This window comes from Diceros bicornis, chromosome 4 (genome assembly GCF_020826845.1).
Source record: "Diceros bicornis minor isolate mBicDic1 chromosome 4, mDicBic1.mat.cur, whole genome shotgun sequence".
Classification (NCBI taxonomy): domain Eukaryota; kingdom Metazoa; phylum Chordata; class Mammalia; order Perissodactyla; family Rhinocerotidae; genus Diceros; species Diceros bicornis.
In genome coordinates this window covers 12,709,938-12,732,078 of record NC_080743.1, presented here as the reverse complement: position 1 = coordinate 12,732,078, position 22,141 = coordinate 12,709,938, and the positions used below count along the sequence as shown (strand labels likewise).

Sequence of the window (22,141 nt, the reverse complement as noted above, 5' to 3'; positions counted from 1 at the left end):
TCTCTAATTTATTTAGTAGTTCTTTAAAAATGCTATATTTTCCTTATGCTGTAGTCTCCCATTTCATCTCATCTTATTGCTTTTTCATCTCATCTCTTAGCTGACGAAGACCCTATTTTATTAAATTAATCTTTTCTATTATGTTCTTCTATAGCAACACACTCACAGTGGATTTTTTTCCATACTTTGCATTTTTGTTCCAGAAAAGACTATTGAACTCCATTTTGTACACCCTTATTATTTCTTGACTATTTTATTTCTGTAGTGGAATATCTATAGTTGCTATGCCATTTCCCCCCACTAAAATGTTGCTTATGTTTAACATAGGTATCACTTTTCCAAACATTCTATTGGCTTTGACATAATATGGATGAATTTGATTTGGGTTCATTTTTTCCTCTAAGCTAAATTTTTGGGCAGAGTAATTTGTGTTCCATCTACTTTTCTGTAGCTTGATGGTATGGGAAGGTTTCTGGAATTGGTTAGAGTTCAAAACTGTGTGAAGTTTTACTGTAATACCCTGAGCTTTGCTCTCCTGAGATTTTGTAAAATATAGCATATCAAAATTCACTTTACCTTATCATGAACATATTCCATTCCCATGGTTAGGAGATACCCTAGGGCTTTAAGTAACACTCTTAATTCAGTATAGAGCCCCAGAGCCTTTGTTTCTAATATATAGCCCTAAAAACTTCTCTAATTTCACCAGTCTCTAATCCATCTCTCTTCACATCTACCTCCTACCCTTTCTCCCAAGCTAATCAGGAGAGAGAGAGGAAAAACGGATATCGTCTCATCTTCGTTTTCTTAATCTCCAAATTTGGGTTGATTAGTGAGAATTCTCAGAATTTTTTAAGTCACCAGAACTTCTTTTGCAGCATTAGAAGCCACCTGGTGCTGGAAATTCACAGCCTTTATAAATGCTCTATGAAGACCTCCACTAAAGAAATCTACTTGATTTTGCTAAATTCAGCATTTCCCATATTTATATAAATTCTTTTCGCTAGGATAGTGCTTAATATTAGTTTGGGAACCCTGATTTCTGAAGTCCCCTGAGTTCACATATCCTAAATAGAGATTTGACAGCCAACCAGTAGAGGGAAAGTCAGTCCCAGTGTGTGGTTGACCTCAAAGTGTGTGGGTTGCAGAGGAGGGAGAAGCCTACATGGGGCACGGGTCAGTGGGACATCACGGCTAGTGCCCCATGGCTGGAGCTTCACTGAAATGATTTTTTAGTATTGGCTGAGAGTAGGAAAAGTCAGAGAATCAGTCTAAGTTGTATTCTAGAGAGGATGGAGAGTTGAAACTAGAAAAATCAAATTCCAAGGACTAAATGTTCAGTCAGGAACAGAAGATTAAAGCAAGAAGATTTAAGAGTTGGATAAATGTAGGAACAGAGTGAGGAATGAAGAGCAAAGATGGGAGGGAGGAGGTATCAAAAGTATAAAAGATAATTGCCTGGCATTGAGCTGGGGTGCCCGAATCTGGTGTCTCTGGTAAGGTCAGTCTATGTTAGAGGCTCTGGAGTGTAGGAGTCTTGACTGTCAATGAAGTCTGTTTCAAGTTCTGTCTCTGATGAAGAGGATTATTTCGGTTAATACTTGGGTATTCAAACAATATGAGGTTTTCTAGTTACTAGCTTACCCTGCAAGTAACTGTCAATTGCATAAAAAAATATTTTCAATGGCCTGGCATTAATGCAATGAATATATACATGAAATAATTGGCACACTGCTTTGCCAATACCTGTAGTAGATTTTTCAGTAAGTTTTTCATGAATTCAAGATATTTGATGTTCTTGGAAATTGTGGTATATTCAGCTCTTACTCAAAATCACACAACAGTAGGTTGGGGTGCTCATTCTATAAGGCAGTTACCAGTCTACGTCTTATGCCACACATTATACCAGGTTGTTGGTATACAGAATTGAACAAGATATAGGTCCTGCCCTCAGAGAACTATTTTAAAACCCTAAGGGAGTCCTCCATATGGATTAATGCCATCAGAGTTAATGCCAAACTCTCTTTAACAATACTTGAAAGAGTTTGTTTAAAATGACGTCTTAGAGCAACAGTTCTCAAGTTTGGTTTCACATAAGAATCACCTGAGTAGCTGATGCCTGGGTCCTATTCTAAGCCAATTAAATCAGAATACTTGCGTTTGGGCTTATGCGTCAGTATTCTTTAAAAACATCCTAGGTTCAGTCTATGTTGAGAACCTGTGTGTTAGAGGGGGAATATAGTCAGTTGGGGAAAACTAAAATGACACAATGAGTGAACTGTGTACTGAGTTTTAAATAGTTAAGCATATCTATAAATATGTATTCAACAAATTACAAATATAACACATAGTTATGTAGATCATCAGTTTTGTTCTGGTATTAACTTCCAATCCCCCTTCATTAGGGTATTGGTAAAAACCCATAGCTAGTTTTGACTGAGTTAGTGTCTTTGTTCTGGCTTTGTTATTGACTTTGATCCAATACTTTTCTCTCTTCTATTTCTGTTTTCTATTTTATCTTACCCTTCATTATTTACACTTGAATGAAATTACTCATTCTCAAACTGCTATAATTCAATCATTGGAATATAAAGCAGTCATTCTTAAATCTGGCTTAATTTTAATTATCTGGAGAACTTTTAAAAAATGCTGATGACCGGGCTTCACTCCAGAATCTCTAGGAGTGAGACCCCAGTCATTGATATTTGTTTAAAAGTGTCCCAGGTTATTCTGTGTACAGCTGGGTTTAAAAACCCTAGTGTGATTGAGTGTTATAATAATGGACCCCAAAGAATTATGCCTCCCCGTGTCCATAAACTTTTGTGGTGTGACCTCTCCCATCAACAGGTGGAGTCTATTTCCCCACCTTGACTATAGGCTCTTAGCTGACTCTCCAGGTGAATACAGCACATGTGGGATCAGAAGAGGAACCACCCAGCCAAACCCTCAGAATAGTGAGAAGTAATAAAATGTTTTTTTAATTCATTTAGTTTAGGGACAGTTTGTTACCCAGCAAAGTCTAACTGAAATACACTACTATGGAGGCTTTCTATCATAAGCTACGACAAAGAAGAGCTACTCCTGATTTTTTCTTTATCTCTATTTTTAATGCTGTTGCAAGAACCACCTAACAGTTGCCTCTGAAGTTCTTTCTATTCTCCCAGGATTCTGCTTCAGACTCTTTTACTGCTGGTAGAATGAGATGTAGGCAGAAAAAGAAGAATTTTATGTCGTTGCACAAATGCCTTCCTGTTTTTCTCTGGGGTACTTTTTCAGTCTGACTACCAAATGTTTCTTTACAACTATAAAGATCAAAGAAACCACCTGCCCCTGGGGCCATGGCTCAGGCGGACTTTCATAACACTACATGTGGATTGCATCAACACATATGAGACTCAGCACAGGTTAAGGTCTTTCACAAGTTAAGGTCCAGAATAAAGAGATCCCCTTGCATTAGCAAGGTGGCCACACTTAGGTTGATCCAGGAACAATGTGAAGTCTCTAATCAATTTGCTTAGTGTGGGTCATGTAAAAGAGTTGTAGTTTGTCTCTTCACTATGCTATCAGTGATGAAAATTACTGTAATTTTGTCTTAATAATAAGATCAACTATTTTAACAGCTCTGATTAGAATGTCTTCCTTGTGAAATTAGCAGTGAATGAAAACAAAAGTTGTCTATATCATTAATTGGTAGGTAAATCTAGGCTGATGGGAGGAAATGTCATGGACCTAGAGTCCAAAGACATGGGTTTGACACTCAGTTCTACTTCTTACCTATTGTATAACCTTGAATTAATTGCTAAAATATTTTTTTCTTAGTTGCCTTATCTGTAAAATCGAGATAAAAATAAATATTTCCAGAATACATCTAAGGATCAAAAAAGATAGCATATATAATATCCCTTTGTAATCTTTAAAGCTTAATTTAAATGTAAGATGTTATTTCTCTTGGTATAGATAGCTATTGGTATAGATAGCACCAGGAAAGAATAAATATGGAAAAAATTCTTGACAACAGCTGAGAAAAGTCACTCATATTCTCAATGTGTCAGGGAAAGTGAATACTTTATGTGGCTTCACAGTTTTCTTTAATCTCTGAATCTCAAAGCACCTTGCAGAATACTTTCATTAATTTATAAAACCCCATGAAATACATTTGTTCCCCCTTAAACTTCCTTTTCAACAAGGTACCTTTTGAGGAGATGTAAATTTAAGCCTAACCCACTAAGGGCCATCAGATTTGTGAACGAATAAAGAGGGGTTCTGATCCTTTTTTATGTTGTAATTTTTGTGTCTTATTTAAAATACGCAGCTCTCTTGATCTTGTCTGCTTTCCCTCAAAGCCTGTCCCTTGATGCTTTGATGTAGCGAACATGGCTATGAAACTCAAATCCTGGACAGGTGGCAGTCTTTTCATTCCTTACATGTTAGGGATAGGGTTTGGAGGTAATTTATTAATCTCTGTCTCCCTTAAGTATCTGAAAGGTGCCCATTAAAAAATATGTGAACCAGATTCTTATTCTGCCCAGGTTGAATTCTGGTTGGAATCAGGGTCTGGGTGCAGGCTGTGTTTTACTCTTTGGTCCTTGACTAGCATGTAGGAGTTTTTCATTTGGCTTCCTAAATTGTAGTCTACTGATATGAAAGAGCTAATAGGACTTTCAGTCAACATGTGTTTAGGGACTAGGAGATGTAGCTATAATTATTCTCTGTATTTCTATCGTTTCTTTTTCAAGGAGATCAGAGAGCTCTGCATACATTATTTAATCTTCCTAAGTAAGGTGAGCTAGATGAATTATGTTATTATATTAGAAAAATTTACCTTGACCCCAACTTTCTGTTGTCATATCTACTGGCATCTTTACTTATCTTACTGGTATTTAGTGATATGATTTTTTCTGTGGATGTTCCAAATTGTTCTCTTTTCTCTACTGAAATAAACCTGATTTCTGTGTATTCCCTCAAACTCTGCTCTTAAAGGAAAGGGTATGTATGTGTATAGATAATTAACATATATTACATCCTAGTCCAAAGAAGTGCCATCACTGGTGAATTTCTTAATTTGAGACGAGTAGTGTGTGACAAAGGATGATACATTTTGGGGACACGTGGACCTTTTGCTATCCTTGAAAATAAACCACATAGATATTTGCGTGTTCATAGAACTGATGCTTTTTATAATATCTTCTTTTAGACAGGAATTACTTGTTACAAACTCTATTTTAGGGTGAGGGAGACTGAGGTACATGCAGATTGGTAACACAAAAAAGAAAACATAAGCAAATTTTTGGTATGTTATGATTCTGATTAATAACGTTTATGACCTAATATCTGCATTTGACAGGGTCTTACTTCAGAGATTTCCAATACCCATACTGAAACTTCGATCAGATAATCAGAGCACTTTGAATTTGAGGCTGCCAGAGGTTTATCAAACTGGTTTTTCTTTATAAATTTTGCTGAATGATTTCCTCTTTAACTCAATGCATGTTTTTGGCAGGGAGTTTTCCATATTAGGCTAGTTGACAAATGAGCCATTTTTTTTTCCTGAGGATTTTTTTTTTCTCTCCTAGAGAGACACACACAGACATACTCAGACAGAAGTCTTTAGTTTTGAACTCCAGTAATTATTAATTCAGTGGTATGTGCAATATACATGTGCAGGTGGTATGAGTGGTTAAAACACCAATAATGTTTACTTCTCTTACCAACATAGGACCCTTTCCCCTAAGACTCAAATTCACCATCAATCTAATTGCCACAGGATTGTTCAATTTCATATAGGATTACATTTCCATGGACATCTTCCAGAGCTTATTCACAGGAGACTTAAGCAGAGGTCAAGCTGGCTTTTCTAAGTAACTTTCTGGAAGAGAAGAGCATAATTGCCCCCTTCCAGGAAACTGGTATTCATCAAGAAAGGTTTGCTTTTCGTGTCATCCCTGGTGGACATCAGTGGATTCATCAGGATGCTGCTCAGGATCTCTCCAATTCTGTGTTTTTCGCTTCCATCTGTGACTTTCTTTGAATTGCGTTTTTCCTGATTGATCTGACTAAAGGTAAGTCAAACTAAAACAGAAGAAGGAAATAAGCATTTATAACGAAATGACCCCTTAGAAAGAAGAATAATTTCTTAGTGCATTATTATAAAATAAAATCCCTAAATAAAATATATTTTGGTGTTCGGACTCAACTGGCACTTTTCTCTTTTGCTGGAATTGTTTATCATAATGAAAACACACACATGCTAGCACAGGTATACCCTAAACTTGAGAAGCTTCTTTATCTTTTGACAGATAGATGATTGCTTTTGCAGTTTGAATATGTTTTCCTTTGGCAGTTTGATATAATAGAAAGAAAGAGCATGAAATTTGAAGTTAAAGGGGTCTGGGTTTGAATCTATGTTCTGCAGCTTATTGGTTGTAGAACCTTAGGCAGGTTAGTTAACCTCTTTAAGCCTATGCTTCTTTCTCTGTTAAAGGAGATTAATAATGTCTACTTTATCAGAGTACCTTAAGAAATAAATGAGACAGTGCAAAGGAAGCCATGTGGAACCTGCCAATCTTAGTGAGTCCTCCAAAAGTATTAGTTTCTTTTCTTTCCTGCTGTATGTTGGCCAGAGAGTAATGTGGCATTTTTGCTTAATAAGATAAAATAATATATAAAAATAAATAACGAGGCATACAAATATAATGAATTTGAAGAGTCATTTTGCACTTTCTAGGTTACCTAATTAACGCAGGAAACCCAATAGGTATATATAAAATGCTACCATATTCTTGTGAGATAGAAAAATAATATTAATAAATTCATTCATTTGCACTTTTTTGTCAAATATTTACTGAGTACTATTATTTGTTAAGTAGTGGCTAGCTTCTAGAGATACAATAGTGAAGAATAGAGACATGGTTTCTAGATCTGGCCTGCTAGGATATTGTCAGTTTAGAAATAGGAAAAAATTAAGAATGAACCCACTTAAAGAGCACTGACTTCGATCTCAGTTAAATATAATCCCTGGTATCATATCTCAAATGGGATTTATTATTACCTTGTAGTCAATTTACTTTTCTTAGTTCCAGTCAGTAATTGGGAATTTTTCCTTAGGCTGTGCCTGGAAACTCCACGGATGTGAAGGTATTCTGGGTTTTTCAACTATTACAAGGAACTTTGAGTGAAGTTTAGATCAATTATAACCCTGGGGCCACTTAACTAATATTAAAAGAACGATTCCATTTTTTCCCTCTTAAGAAAGCAGTATTGACCAAAGCCAGTTAGTACTCCACTTAAAACGTTTTAAGTGGAATTTGCGAGAGAGAAAATTCACCATTTTTGTGCTCAAGAGCTCTGCCTCGTCCTTACCCCTAGGAAGAAAGCTTGGCATGAGGGTGGGATTATGTTTCCTGTGTTACTGCACTTTTTGCTCCCACTGGAGCAACTTGCCCCATCCCCTGGAATGAGGAGAATGAGACACACATCCAAACTGCTGCTTAATCACTTTGTTTAGTGCCTGTGGGTGATTGTTGTAAGCAAAAAGATGGTTAAGAATAATCACCAAAGAGATTCTCTTATGTGTTGTCTCTCTCTTTCCTTCTCTCTCCTCTTTCATTTCCTTTGTTACTCTCAACCTTTCTCTTTTCACATTTACTTTCTCTTCACCTCTGATGCCCAGCAACTCAGTTTGTTGGAGTTTTGCTGTTGTGTGAGATTTAATCATGTCCCCAGGAAGAGGGATAATTATTAAACCACTGGAAATTTAATGATGGGTATTTATTCCCCAACCTTAGTCATTTTGGTGTCTGGGGTTTGGCATGCCAGTCAGTGGAAACCAAAGTGAATAAATGTCATCAAACTGCACGTGATTTTCCAGTGATTTACGTGTGTTTATTGTACTCCAGATGGGCAATTACTGATGCCCTGCTCTGCCCTTTATTTGCAAGCCTCTCATGATCAAAATAACAAAGACTTAAAACAAGTTCACCTCTCCACAGTGGTGGAAAACAGGTGTCAGTTTCTCCAATATGAAGGCACTTCTTTCTAACACTGTGTTCTGTGTAACATTTCCTCTTTAGTGTGCTTAAGCTCAGGTCCCCGGGCTCCTTTTTTTTTTATTTTAAAATTGTCTTTCCCACTCACTTAAGAATTCAAATTGTTATGCAAAAAGTTGGACTTTATATTTTTTCCAATGAATTAATGTTAACCTTCTAACATATTACATATTTGCTTATTTATGTTTATTTTTACTGTCTGTCTCCTTCCACTAAGATTTAAGCTCCCCAAGGGAAGTGATCTTTACCTCTTTGGTTATTAATTATTTTATATATATATATATATATAAATTAATTAATATATCTCATGTGTTTAAAACAGTGCCTGGCACATATTAGGCATTCTTTTAATATCTGTTGAATAAATGCTGAATGAATGAATGAGTGAATGCCACTAAGTTCTCAGTAGAAATCTTGCCTGGAATTACTATTCTTACAGGTGGGAGAGACCTGTATTAAATTTGCTGCTTTTTATCCGTGTAACCTTTAGCAAGTTACTTAACCATTCTAGGTATTCATTTCTTTATCTGTATAGTGAGGATTTTTTGAAGATTTAGACTAAAAGGGATTAATTAAATGGGATAATGCATGACAAAGCATTCAACACAGTACCTGGCATATATGGTCAGTGCTCAAGAAATTGTAACTGTTACAAAGTTGTTAACCTTCAATTTAATCTTGTGCCATTGTGAGAAATATAGGACTATGTTCAGGAAAGAAAGAAGTTTTTTTGATGTTGATCTTTGTTTTATTTTAGCTGAAGCTCCACTGGAATGTAAATTCAATGAGGATAGGAACTTTGTGTGTTTGTTTGTTCCTTAATTTATCTTGACAACTAGAATGGTGTCAGACATATAGTAGGTACTTAATAAATATTTGTCTAGTGAATTATTGAGTGTTTAAAATGGTGATTAACTCCACAAGCCTAACCTTGTGAGCCCCAGTGGTAATCAGTTGAATTAATGGCAGAGATCACAAAATACTGTTCTAAAAATGGCTCAATTTTTTCATTGTGTGGAATCAAGACCACAGAGGAAGGTTTTGAGAACTAAAAGTGAAGGGGAGGAGGAGCTGGAAATTACCTAGAAGTTCAGGCCATGCAGAGTTATTTTGGGCAATTCAGAATCAAATGGACATTTTATTTTCTTATTATCCCATTTGACTTTCTAAAATACCTGGATCCACAATACTTAATTTCACTTTATATCCTATAGCTTTTGTCCAAAACAGAGCATTTCATTTAATTTAACTTCTTCTAGGTAAATGTCTTGGTGGTAGGCATGTAGGTTTCAGGAGAAAAGATACTATAGACTCACTGGTGAATATGCCTTTCTGGTCCCTGCTGCAAGCCTGGGCTCTGAAAATACCACAGTCCAAAGGGCATACTGAAATGTAGGTCTTTTTTGAAGTTAAAACAGAACAAAACAAACAAACAAACAAATCCTTGGTCTGTTTCCCACCCTGCTGACTCAAGTTGTTCTGCTTAGTCACTAATTTGACTGATCCTCTGCTGTACTTTCAAATGATTGAGGGGGTCTTCAATGTTCTATTTGTAACCAAACATTTACTGGTGACCCACTATGGCTACTTATAAAAGCTGCTTTTTGTTAAAATAACATTTGATAGGATCATCAACTAAGTTTTTCTCAAAAGAATCTACATCAGGCAATTCACAGCTATATGATTTTGACATTTCCATATGTTTTTTTAAGGCTCAGGTTTTGGTTTTGTTGTTTGTATGCTAACAAATACAATTCCTTTTCATTAAATTAAATTTTAGCAGTCAGAAGTATTACTATTGCTATCCTTAATGATAAGTATTTTAAATGCATGCTATTATTTTATTTTTATTATATATTATTTTAGAGGATAAAACGTTTTGAGTGGATTTTGCAACTGCTGAGATCAAGTCTGAAACTTTTCCAAAAATAAAGATTCTGAATAGTTTAGGTTTTAAAATATGTTCACAACTGCAACTCAAGACAATGAGAGTTGCAGATAACTTTAAGAATACCATGTCCATATCATGTGGGTAAATTTAAATAAAAGAGATTTATATTGCCTTTGGATGACCAGTATTTTAAGTAAAATTATGAAAATCCAACTTCTTTTGCAATTGTAGAAGGAACAATTTCACCAATACCTAACTGTTAATTCAGTTTGAACAAACTCCTAAAAAATTGAGCCCCCAAATATTTTCCTACACTTAACATTTTGAGGGTTTTTTTCCCTTGCAAAATATATTTGCTTTTAAAAAGTATAAGAAAGCAGGGAGTGTCTTTTAGAAATTTTCAAGAAAAAGAACTGGAATGGGCACAGAAGTGTAGAAATGACAGAATTACACTACAGACATATGATGGTGTGTGTAGTTTTGAGGAATAGTAATTTTGGGGACTCAGATGCAGTGTGAGCGTAGCTCGTGACTCCACCAAATCCATAGTCATTATTAGGAAGGGCAGTTGCCTGGAAGTCAGCTTCCTTATCTTGTTATCTTTTGCGTTGACGGAAAAAGCAGACGCAGTCTGGTGGCAAGAAAAATAGATTTGTACTTATAAAGTTTGAAAGTTGTTTTTCAAGAAGGAGAACATATCAGCTTTTCTCCCCCCTTGCTCTATAAATAGCTGCTGGCAGGCAGAAACAACCCTGATTGCACTAGATGAAGGAGAGCAAGCCGCAGGCTGTAGTGCAGAATCAATGGCACGGTGCCAAGAGCTTCATCAAATGAATAATAGCTTCCACTTGACAATCAGTAAAGTGCCTCTTCTCCTACGGATTTAGTTTTTAATGATGATTAGAGAGGATGGGCCCCTAAAATTTCTCTGGTAGAAATGACCTCCTATTAATTTCTATTCCTTGAAATGCTGAATTTCAAAGCTATTTTACAGCTGCAAAACCAAAGGCACTGACATAAAGGAACTATTATCTTTGTAATTGTAGCAACAAGTACTAAATTTGTCATTGATTAACAGAGACTTTTTAACTTCATGATCCTTTGTTGGTTGAGTCCCCTATTTGGAGCTCTGCTGATTTACTTGCTTTCAAAGACCCAACAGCTATCAGAATAATGTCCTTTGTTTTAATATAATGAATACTTCCTTATAGCATCTTACATCGATTATTATGCATTGAAAGGTGAGGGTCAAGTTAGAGTTTATTAATTCTATACAGTGTTTTGTTTTCTGTGCAGGTTACAAAAAATTCTAAATAGCCTTGCTTAAAATACATGTGGGAAAGCAACATTTATTAAGCAAAGAACATCATCAGAATTTTTTAAATTCTTAACACATTTTCATCTATGAATATATAAAGTATATTTTCCAAGAGGAATTAAAGATAGAACAGAGCCTTTTAAAGAGTGATGTTTGTATTGATATCAAGTGATTAGACAATAGGCCTACTTTGTCAAATTAGACTATTAGTTACAAAGTAATGTCACAGGTATTCCAAATAACCCGTGGTATATCTCAATCATATAATGTGTGCCATTCTATTGTTTTATAAATGAAAGTTTTTAATGTAAAGAGCAATTCAAGAGAAGACAATGGCACTTTACAGTGCTTTCTGTTTGGTGTTCTTAGTAGTTACAAAAAAGCATAATGAAATGCTCACTTTAAAGCTTTTTAAATTTCGGATGGCTTTGAAAAGCCAGAGAGTCCATACTGTTGAATCTCATGTATTGTCATATATGAGTTCATAAAACTTACAGAAAAAATAATTGAAAAGTTTGGAGGGAAATATTTATTAAGAATTAAAAAATTTTGCTAACCTCTGATTCAGGAGGCTGCCGGGTAATGATCTCTGATGTTCTTTTTCAGTGTTCCCCAGAGAAATGAGAGGGTAGTGAGTTCATTGCTTAATTTGTTCAGTTAAAGGGCTTCCTTCAGAATTAAAATGTCATTTCTTTTGTGAAATAATATTATTAGTGTGTCTTACTTTTAAATGTCTTTACTTGATAAAATAAAAAGTTGACAATCATTTGTGGGTTCCATCTTCGCTTTAAAAATAGTTACCATCCTGTGAAATCCAAAAGTTATGCACCTACTAGCCTAAGAGACTTAGAAGTTAGTTGGCAGAGCTTTGCTTTTTTATTATATAAGCTGGTACAAAAAGTCTGTCATAGCCACAGGTCAACCAATTGCATGAGGAAGAAATATGAAAAAAAAATTAGCAAGCTATGACACCCAAAAGAAAAATAAAATCATCAAATACTCTTACAATTAGGTCATACATTTTAGAAAAAATCAATTGGGAATTAAAACAATAGGATAAAACTTTTAGGAACAGTTGAATGTCAGGGCTCTAGAGAAAAGTTTGAACGTGTTACTTTCTTTGCATTGCCACTAATATACATGTTACTTTTTTAGTGGAACCTATAGAACACATCATTGTTTGAATGTAGAAGATTTAAAATTAAAACAAAAATATCCAACATTAGGGAACGTTGTCTTTGCTACTATATCACTTATTTCCCCTATAGGACTGAAATAATTTTATATTTTATTAAGATGTGGCTATCCTGGTAGGCCTACGAAGCTAAAAACTACATTTTTTTTTTTTTTGAGGAGGCAGTATTTCCTTTGAAGTATGACTTAATTCCTGGTATTAGTCATCCAGGGAAGAGATAGGTCTCTCTGAGAGGAAACTAGGACTCTGAAAGAATTAAAAACTACTTAAAGGGAAAGTTTGTGGGGTGGTAAGGGAAATAGAATGGGCTGTTTTGTGGAGTGGTTGAGTCGTTGCCTTCCTAAGAACAAGCCTGCTGTCCTAGGGCCACAACCTTTACTCTGTCAGGTGGACTGTTTCTATTCCTTGTGCATTCTATGTTTATTGTTCCTTTTGTTTTCTTTACTATTTAACGAATCCTATCTGAAATTTCTGGCTTGGTTCAGCTTGCTTCAGTGGTATAAAGAGGATTTCTTGAATCCACAGGGTAGTTAAGGGAGGAAGGCACTCCAGAAGCCAGTGTGATGGTGGCACTAGTACCAGAGTGAGAGACCCTCAAGAAGAAGATCAAATTCAGAGGAACAGAGTCAGATGACTTGGTAAGCTTCTTTTTCCTACCAGGAAAGTTTTCTTTCAGCACTGATCCTAGAAGGATTTAGGCAGAGCTGGTTATATAATTTGCAGGGTCCAAGGAAAAATGAAAATGTGGGGCCCCAGCCAGAGGTAGAGAAGTCAATCTCCCCTTTGCACAGACCTGCTGCTGCCCAGTTTACTGCAGACGGGGTCCAGCACCAGTTCTCACTTGATACCCAGGTGGGACTGGGAGAGATCCCATGGAGTCACCCACTGAGTGCACTGCTGCCCTGCTGGCCTGAGACACAATGGGGTGCACATCTGACCCAGACCTTCCCTGAACCAAGCTCCCTGAGAGGGACCAGGGAGGGTGCTTGGAGGTGGGGGATGTGGCCTCTTCCAGCCAGCTCAAAGTGTACTACAGAGAGAGGGTGGCAGTGGTGGTGAACCAGAGCTGAGAGACTTTCAAGATGGCCACCCCAAGCACAGAGCATTAACTCCTAAGCAGGGCCCTTCTGAACATGAGACCCTGTGAGACTGCACTGATTGCACATCCATGATGGCCCTGGATGTAGGATATATTTTATTAAAGAAGATACTGGGCCTTTATAGCCACACCGTGGCTTTGACCCTCTTTCCCCAAACATTTTTTTGTTGCTATAGTTGTTTACTTTTTTATCCATTTGCTCTCATAGAGTGAAAACATTAAACACAGATTGCCTGGAGGTTCTCTAGGCTACAGGGCTTGGAGGGTTCACTGGAGCAAGCCAAAGCTCAGTTTTTTATAGTCAGGGATTGTTAAAGTGAGATGCAAATAACAAGGCCAAATCTATTTTTGAAAACGCAAATGTGGATTCATTTCTTTTTTTTTTTTAAAGATTTTATTTATTTAATTATTTCCCCCCCAAAGCCCCAGTAGATAGTTGTATGTCATAGCTGCACATCCTTCTAGTTGCTGTATGTGGGACGCAGCCTCAGCATGGCCGGAGAAGCGGTGCATCAGTGCGCACCCGGGATCCGAACCCGGGCCACCAGCAGCAGAGCGCGCGCTTAACTGCTAAGCCACGGGGCCGGCCCTGTGGATTCATTTCTGATAGGAAATAAGCATAGGCATCCATAGTGCTGTTGAACATGGAAGAATTCAACCAATTTTTGGCTTGTAGCCATTGAGAACTTTATAGAGCAGAAGAGTTAGCTGGCCAAGGAGATTAACACGAAAGGATTCTGATAAATTGTTGGGTGTCTCATTGATATGAAGACTGAGCTCCACGTTCAGTTCTTTCCTTTTAGTCTCCTAACCCTAAGGACCTGTAGACTCTGTCTAGACAAGCCAGGTACTTATTTTACTAGTCGTATTTCTTTTTTACCTTTCTCCTAGTTCTCTTCTGATTCTCTTCCCAACCTCCTTTTTATTTCTTTTTTGGTGTGGTAATTATGAATAGAGAGAGGTTCACTAGGAACATAGATTTCTATTATTGGGCCTAGAGTGATGAAGGAAGATAATACTAGGATCTAGTATTAGAATAATTCACATTTTCAGAGTTAATATAGATAACATTTAAAGTTTCTTCCTCTATATCCCCCATATTCCTACTACCCCTGCCCTCTAGTCAGCTTCCTAGATTACAGACCTGTGAAAATTAATTTTCATCAGATTCCCAGGATTGCTCATTATATTAGGAAAATACCTCAAGGAGTATACAAAGGAAGCAACATTATATATAATAAAGAAAGGCAGACAATTTTGTAGCAACTTATATCTGTAAATTTTTTATTGTTTTTCTTGGACTTGGAGTACAGAAGACTGAGTTAGTTATATTTAGTGCATGGTACACTGTCATCACTAGTCTATACAATGATCTTGTTTTATTTATTTTCCCTTTTATCCTTATTCTTCAACCATTCTAATGTGGTTTATTTTTTTGTGTTTTTGTAAAATATATATTTATTTTATAATCTATTATAAATGTATATTATTTTTGTGCACATGCATTTTTATTTATATAATGATCTAGTGCTATAAATCTTATTTTGTTTCTTGCTTGTTTTATTGAACCCTCTGCTTTTAATATCTATGTGCCATACGTATTAGATATCCCTTGTTTCTAATGGTTTTATAGTATTCACATTTTACTTACCCATTCATTCAATGATAGAGACCTCCAGTGTCTCCATTTCCCTACTCCCAGAAACAGCCTGTAATGAACAGTCTTTTATGTATCTCCTTTCGGATCTGCATAAGGATTTCTTGAGATATCAACCCAGGGGCAGGATTCCTGGGCCAAAGGTCATATGTATACCTAATTTAACTAGGCTCTGTCAGACTGCTTTCCAGAACGTACCTACATTCAGGTCAAAAGTGCAAGAATATCCCTGTATCCTTACATTATATCCCTATATCGTTATTCCTTGGCATTACTCAATATTGGCCAATTTGATGGGTGTAAGTGATATATCATCATTTAAATTTTTATTTTTCTAGTTACTAATAAAATTTAGCATCTCCTAATATGCTTTTTAGTCTTTTGGATTTCCTCTTGTGTAAATTACATGCTAATAGGATTTTCATTTTTTTGTTTATTTGCTTACATGAGGGTTTTTTTCCATATTTTAGGTATTACCCCTTTTTAATTTTAATTTTTACTTTTTTTTTAAATTTTTTTTTTTGTGTGTGAGGAAGATCAGCCCTGAGCTAACATCCATGCTAATCCTCCTCTTTTTTTTTTTTTGCTGAGGAAGACCGGCTCTGAGCTAACATCTATTGCCAATCCTCCTCTTTTTTTCCCCCAAAGCCCCAATAGATAGTTGTATGTCATAGTTGCACACCCTTCTAGTTGCTGTATGTGGGACACGGCCTCAGCATGGCTGGAGACGCGGTGCGTTGGTGCGTGCCCGGGATCCGAACCCTGGGCTGCCAGCAGTGGAGCGTGCACACTTAACCGCTAAGCCACCAGGCCGGCCCCACCCCTTTTTAATTTTAGACATTGCCAATATATTTTCCCAGTTCGTTATCTGTCCACTAACTTTGTCTGTGGTGTTTATATTATTTAGGAGGTAACTTTGGTATTTGTAATAGAGCCCCATGTTAACAATGGCTCAAAGAAGAAAGAGATGTATTTCTCTCTTAAGTAACAGTCTGGAGGAGGTGATCCTTCTGTTTTACTATTCCACCATTTCTAGGGTATTGCCTTTCTCAATACCATGCAAGGTGGCTCTCACTAGCCATTGGGAAGGGGAAAAGAGGGAGAAGAGGATGGTAATGATACCGAGCATTGGGCTCACTCTGCTCCCTGTGATCTGAGCCAATTAATCACAATGAATTAGGGATCAAAAAAGGAAGTTTTAATTCAATTAGCTGGCATAATGGGGAAGATGGCAGACTAATGTCTTAAAAAACCGTCTTCAAAAATTACAGAATCTTGAAGTAGTTATATAGGGAAAATGGGCAGTAAGGAGGGGGTTTCCATCAGGCATGACAGACTCCAGGGTCTTTTATTGTTTCATTATTCTGTCAGCTGTGATGGATACTTTGTAGGTGTGTTTCCCACCTGTGGTCAGCCTGCTCCTGAAGAGAAACTCAGGGAGTACATATGTAAGTGGAGGGCATAAATCCAGAGAGCATGTGAATTTTTTTAGAGTACGTGCAGAGCAGCAAATAGTCACACAGGAGGTGGGGCTGGGCCCATTTAGTGTAACAAGATGGCCTCACTTATGCTCACTTACAGTAAGTCCCTTGGTTTTAAGGGCACAGCATAGAAGCTACACACATTTGTTGGAAGTTTGCTCACAATTCATTGGCTAGAAAGTAGTCACAGGGCCATATCTAGCTACAAGGAAGGCTGAGCAATATAGTCTTTTACCCAGGTGGCCATGTTTCCACCTAAAATTAAGGAATTTTGTTAGATTTACAGACAGGGGAGAATGAATTTGGGGGACAATTAGCATTCTATGCCACATTGTCCTTCACTGAACAGAAATCCTTAATTTTGAGGTTCTCAAATTAATACTTTTGCCTTATTTGTGCTTTTGGAGTTTTGTTTAAGGACTCTTTCACTACCACTGGATGATTATCTTCTTTTTTAACTTTTTAGTTATACTTTTCTTATTTAATTTTTAATCTATCTAGAATTCACCTGCAATTATGGTATGAGAGAGAGATGGGATTATATTTTTAGTTATACAGGAGGCAATTTTTCCAGTAACATCTATTCAACAATCTATCCTTTCATCATTTTTTGTATGTTAGTTCACGTCCTTTTAGAAGCAGATGCCAAAATGGATTTAGACATGCAAGAGATTAATTGAGGGAAACACCTGTGAAGGATAAAGGGGGGAGTGGGGGGGTTAGAAGACCACTGTTATATTTCTGACACCTGTGAAGGAGAGGCGGAAAGAAGGTGGATTGAAGAGGAGGAGTCTCAAACCACAGCATAGTTCTAAGAAAGTTTTGGCCAGGCCAATGGGGAGTCCTCAAACCAAAGTTACCTGTCACAAGAGTATCACATCTTGTGGGAATAGGCCTGAATTAGTTCCTCCGCTGTGCTCGGTCGTTGGCTGGGAACACCCTCCAAGAAGTGGCCCTTGCATGAATGCAGTCATGGATGCAGAGGGAGAGCATTTGGGGCCATCAATCAACTATGTTTCTGCAACAGGATCTCTGAGCTGTGCATGTTCATGACGACACTTTGTAGGGCCAACTTTATCATATATAATATTCTCATATTTGCATGTATCTATCTTGAGTTCTTTATTATATTCCATTGATCTATTTGTCTCATACTGTGCCATATTGTCTTTTTTATTTACTCTTCTTTTTCCAAGTTGCCTTAAACTAATCATAACGTTTTATTCCTTGGAACCAATTTTATAATAAGTTTTACCTTAAAAAATCTACTGGGAATTTTGATTGGAATTATGTTGAATTTATAAATTAATATGAAGAAGAACTGGATCTTTAAACTATTAGCATCTCTTCCAAGTGTATAGAATATCTCTATTCTTTTATGATTTTCAGTAGAGTTTAAAATTTATCTCTATAAAACTTTGGGTACTTTGTAATTGATAGAAGTTTTTTACTTTTTGTTACTTTTATGAATGGTATCTTAATTTTATTATATTTTCTAGTTGCTTATTGCTGCTGTAGAGAAATGCTAATGATTTTGTATAGATTGAATTTGAATCTGGCAACCTTGCTGAAATCTCTTAATAGTTAATATTGTTTATATGTTGACTTTGTTGTTTTTACTACGTAGAAGATCTTCAAATAATAAGAGTTTTCTCTCCTCCCTTTTAATACTTTACTATATTAAACAATAGCAAAGACAGTGGGTATCTTAGTCTTGTTTCTAAACTTAAAGGGAAGGTATTGAAAGTTGAAGGGTTTGTGTACATAACTTTTACCTGGTTAAGGAAGTTTCTACTAATTCCTAGTTTGATAAAAGGTTATATTATAAGGTGTTGAACTTCATCATTTTTTATGTATTTATTTAAAAATCTCTGATTTTGTTGTTTAGTCTATTAATGTGGGTATATCACTGATAGACTTTTCTCATGTTAAACATTATTGCATTCTTGGAATAAACTCTACCTGATAATGCTGTATTTAAAATGCAATGTTGGATTCATGTAGCTAATACTTTATTTTGAATTTTTACATCTATACTTATACGTGAAATGATACATAATTTTCTTTTCTTGTGTTATCCTTACCCAGTTTTTGAATAAAGATTACACTAGACTCATAAAATGAACTGGTCAGTCTTCTTTCCCTTTCTATTTACAGGATTAACTAATCTTTGAAAGTTTGGTAAACCTCAACTGTAAAACAGTCCATATTGTTGGGGCCTGAGGCTTTTTTGAAAAGTCTTTGCTCCTCACTTAAATTTCTTTAATGCCAATTTGTCTATTCACATTGTCTTTCTTTTCTCGTATATAATTTTGTATCTTATATTTTTGCAGAAATTTATCCATTTCATTGAGGTTTTCAAATTTACTTGAATATAATTTTTCATAATGCTATTTCATTATTATTAAAAATCTATGTCGAGTTTATAGTTATTTCTCCTTTTTACACTATATATAATTTGCATCTCATCTTTTTTCTTGCAATTAGTGCTGCCCAAGATTTATTTAACTCATTAATCTTTTAAAATAATGAGCTTTTGGTATTATGATCCTATTTTCTTTTAAATTTTCTATTTAGTTGAATTCTGCTCTTTTCTTTTATTGTTTCCTTCCTTTTGTAGGATATTTTCTCTTCGACATTTTTTTCACCTTCTTGCTTTGCTATATTTTTCTTCAGCCCTAATAAATGTATTCAAAGTTATAAATTTCTCCATAAATACTGCTTCTGATGTGCCCCACACATTTTGACATGTACTATGAATTTCATTGTTCAGTTCTAAATACTTTCTCATTTCTTTTATGGTTTCCAAAGGCTATCTTAGTACATATTTTGTAGATTTAACACATAGGGGATTGAGAATTTTATTAACTTCTCATTTTATTGCAATACAATTAAGAAGCTAGAATTTAATCTTATTTTCTAGATCTATCAGTTTCTGAGGGTGTGTGTTCAGGTCTCCAGCTACAGTTTTTGATTGATTTATTTTTTCCCACTGTGTTATCTATATTATGCATTTATGTTCATGATGACTAAATTTTCTTGCTCTATTGTTCCCTTTATCAAGGTATAATATCTCTCTTTGTCCTTTATGATTTTTTTCCCATGAATTTTTATCTTGTCAGATGTTGAGTGCAATTCTAGCTTTTGTTTGAATTTTGAATAATTGCAAGATTATCTTTTCCCATCCTTTCTGTATCCTCTCGTTTGAATGGCACTTCCTGTAAATAACATGTTATTAAATCTTTTTTTATTTAAAAACTAGTATGAGACGGCAGGCCCCATGGCTTAGCAGTTAAGTGCGCACGCTCCGCTGCTGGCGGCCCGGGGTTCGGATCCTGGGTGCGCACCAATGCACCGCTTCTCCAGCCATGCTGAGGCCACGTCCCACATACAGCAACTAGAAGGATGTGCAGCTATGACATACAACTATCTACTGGGGCTTTGGGGGGAAATAAATAAATAAATAAAATCTTTAAAAAAAAAAACTAGTATGAGAATCTCTGTCTTTTAAGTAATATTAAACTCGTTTAAATTTATTGTAATCACTATTATATTAGGACTTTTTTTTTTTTTTTTTTAGGTGAGGAAGATTGCCCTGAGCTAACATCCGTTGCCAATCTTCCTCTTTTTATGCTTGAGGAAGATTAGTCCTGAGCTAACCTCGGTGCCATCTCCCTCTGCCTTGCACGTGGGATGTCTCCACATCATGGCTGATGAGTGGCGAAAGTCCACGCCTGGGATCCGGGCCTGTGAACCTGGGCTGCCGAAGCAGAATGCAGGAACTTGTACCACTCGGCCACGGGGTCGGCCTCTATTAGGACCTATTTTTACAGTACATCTTGGATAACTGGCCCTCCGTCATGCATCTCTTTTATATTCCTGGGCAAAGGCACTCCACTTAGGTTATAATCCACCAGCTCTGGGAGTTTAAATAGGGAAGAAGTATAGGAGTGACTGATGGCATATGGTTGGTGGGAATATAATTTCACTCTAGCAGGACATTTTTCTGCCTTGATGATACCTGAACTCTTGTGGATTTTTTGGTGATGGGGCAGAGGATGACTAACAGAAGAACAGAATGCTAAAGCTCTCCCCAAACCAATCCTTAATGCTGAGACATAGTAGCCTTTGCCCCAGACTGCTGCCACCCTATACACTGGCTTCCACAGCCTTCTCACCAGGAGGTTCCTCATTGTTTTTATGTTAGTTATTCACACCCATGGTTCTCTCTCAAGTCTGTAGTTTCTCCAAGGTTGATTTTGGGGAAAGGAGCTCACACTCTGTGCTTGATATGTCATCTTGTTATGAAGCCACAGACATATTTTATGAATATATTCATAAGAATGGTAGTACAGAGATATTTTGAAAAGAATTACCCATTAAAAACTACTTGAGGGCCGGCCCCGTGGCTTAGCGGTTAAGTGCACGCACTCCGCTGCTAGCGGCCCGGGTTCGGATCCCAGGCGCGCACCAACGCACCACTTCGCTGGCCACGCTGAGGCCGCGTCCCACATACAGCAACTAGAAGGATGTGCAGCTATGACATACAACTATCTACTGGGGCTTTGGGGGAAAAAATAAATAAATAAAATTAAAACAAACAAACAAAACACTACTTGAAACTCCCAAACAAGGTGACCTTGGAAAATCATATAATAGGATTGTTAGAAAAGCCAAAATGTTTCACACCTGCACCCAATACTTTCTTCACAACCAAATCAACCACCCCACAGTACTCCTACATCTTGGAAGATAGTTTCCCATGTTAATTTGGTTAGTTTTCCCATGTTTTCTTTCTCCCTTTAAGGATTTCTGTGCATCCCTTTCTTTATGATACCCCTGTGGCTCAGTATTTTTTTGAAGCTCATTCTCGATACCATGCCAGTCTCTGCTCACTATGGGCGGTTCAGCTTCCCAGGTGGTGGGCTGTTTAGCGGGTTGAGATTGCTTTCTCCTACTATCAGCAGGCAGCAGTATTAACAGCATTAATCCCCAAACCCCGTTCATTTACCTTAATGACACCCTCCTGCACTCATGCACTCACATGTGTTAATGGATGGCATAAGGGGACATCTAGGCTGTCCTTACCTCCTCCATTAAGTGACCCACTTAACTGAAGACCAGAGTCTTTGTTTCTTTACTGCTTTTCAGAGGAATGACTCTTGCCAGTATTTCTAGAATAAACTCTTGCGGCCCCTCCTCTCCTGTGATTAAAGGATGGCATTGCCAGCCACAAATGAGCAGCGATGCAAACCAATTCAATTAAATAAGTTGTGGGGTATAAAGGTTTGTTTTAGAAAGAAAATTACCAGAGGATTGGTCATATTATGTTTTGTATCAGAGCCTAAATTCCCCATCTTACTATTCATTTGGATTAAGGGATTAGAAAGCCTATGTCTAAATGAAAATATTTTCTTGGAAGGCTGAAACATTAAGCAGCAAGGGGCCATGGATA

General features: G+C 36.6%; 1 long non-coding RNA gene across 1 annotated transcript in view; it reads left to right on the top strand.

Moving 5' to 3' along the window:
* The window catches only part of LOC131404073 (uncharacterized), a 78,691-nt gene extending 56,805 nt beyond the window's left edge, over window positions 1-21,886 (top strand). The window contains exons 3-5 of the long non-coding RNA XR_009219719.1: window positions 5,785-6,059; window positions 12,975-13,087; window positions 20,267-21,886. This is a non-coding gene — a long non-coding RNA (uncharacterized LOC131404073). The remainder of the gene's footprint in view (window positions 1-5,784; window positions 6,060-12,974; window positions 13,088-20,266) is intronic.
* Window positions 21,887-22,141: the final 255 nt, after the last annotated feature.